The 1438-nt window shown below is 54.1% G+C and overlaps 1 protein-coding gene across 1 annotated transcript in view; it reads right to left on the bottom strand.

Annotated features, from left to right (window-relative positions):
- Positions 1 to 955, bottom strand: part of LOC116834318 (interferon-inducible GTPase 5-like) — an 11998-nt gene extending 11043 nt beyond the window's left edge. Inside the window, exon 1 of the mRNA XM_032796313.2 lies at positions 766 to 955. The gene's annotated coding sequence lies outside the window, so the exon portion shown is untranslated. The remainder of the gene's footprint in view (positions 1 to 765) is intronic.
- Positions 956 to 1438: the final 483 nt, after the last annotated feature.

Raw genomic sequence — 1438 nt, 5'->3', positions numbered from 1 at the left:
CGTCGATTTGCGGCCACACTAACCCTAATCTGATATGGTAATACCGATTTTAGCGCTACTGCTCTTGTTGGGGAGGAGTACAGAAACCAATTTAAAGAGCCCTTTATATCGATATAAAGGGCCTCGTTGTGTAGACGGGTACAGCGTTAAATCGGTTTAACGCTGCTAAAATTGGTTTAAACGCGTAATGTAAACTAGGCCTCAGAGGACATAGGGATAGCACCTGAAAGCCTGTGAGGGGCAGATCCTTTTCCTCTTAGCCTGAAAGGCAGGAGCTAAGTGAGAAAACTGCTTAGGCAAAGATGAAAACATGCTAAAATTAAGTTTAAGGCAGTAGACAGCGAGCTTTGTTTGTAACCAGCTCTGTTCCTCAAATCTCCGTTCTTTGTTAAACTTCTGAGTTTTCCTATAAGCCATCTCTGAGCTGCTCTGTTGAAGCATAAAGTGACCCTCAGCTGGCCTGACAGGCTCGTGCCTCGTCTCTTTGGAGGCAGTGAACTTAGTTTCTGAGTGTCCCAGGAGGGGGACAGGGTGCAGGCTGTCTCTGGGGAACTGCAGGTCTGTGAATGTGACCTGCAAGGCAAGGAAAAGGCTGGCAGAGTCTCAAGGTGTTTGCTGGTGAGCAGGACAGCCTGGCGGAGCAGGGAGCTGACACATAGTCTAATCTCCAGCAAAGCTCACTCTTGCTAAGGCAGAAGGGTAACATCAAGACTTGTGGTTCTGGGTGTCCTGACCAGAACGGCAGAACAGGGACGTGGGCCTTACCCTCTCAGCTCCTGCACAGGGATCTCCCAGCTTCACTGCGGCCTCGCTTGGATTGAAGTGGAGCCAACTTGCTCTGATTCAAGCACCTACGGCAGTGGGAAAGGCAACACACAGCCCCAGGTCAAGCCACGGTCTCCAGCACAGAGCTATGTGTGAGGGTAGTGCCTAAGGGCCAGCAGAGAACAGGGCCCCATTGTGCACCTCAAACCCCTCATCCCCCCACACCCCAACCCTCTGCTCTAGCCCAGAGCCTCCTCCCACACCCCAAACTCCTCATCCCCCCAACCCAAGTCTCTGCTCTAGCCCTGAGCCTCCTCCCACACCCCAAACTCCTCATCCCCCCAACCCAAGTCTCTGCTCTAGCCCTGAGCCTCCTCCCACACCCCAAACTCCTCATCCCCCCAACCCAACTCTCTGCTCTAGCCTTGAGCTTCCTCCCACACCCCAACCCTCTGCTCTAGCCTGAGTCTCATCCCACACCCAAACTCCTCATCCCCAGCCCTCCCACAGAGCCCTCATCCCCCCACAACCCAACCCTCTGCTCTAGCCCGAAGTCTCCTCCCACACCCCAAACTCCTCATCCCCCCAACTCAACTCTCTGCTCTATCCCTGAGCCTCCTCCCACACCCTAACCCTCTGCTCTACCCCTGAGCTTCCTCCCACACCCCAAACT

This window comes from Chelonoidis abingdonii, chromosome 11, assembly GCF_003597395.2.
Source record: "Chelonoidis abingdonii isolate Lonesome George chromosome 11, CheloAbing_2.0, whole genome shotgun sequence".
Classification (NCBI taxonomy): Eukaryota; Metazoa; Chordata; order Testudines; family Testudinidae; genus Chelonoidis; species Chelonoidis abingdonii.
The sequence above is the reverse complement of the archived record's forward strand: the minus strand, read 5'-3'. Positions and strand labels throughout refer to the sequence as shown.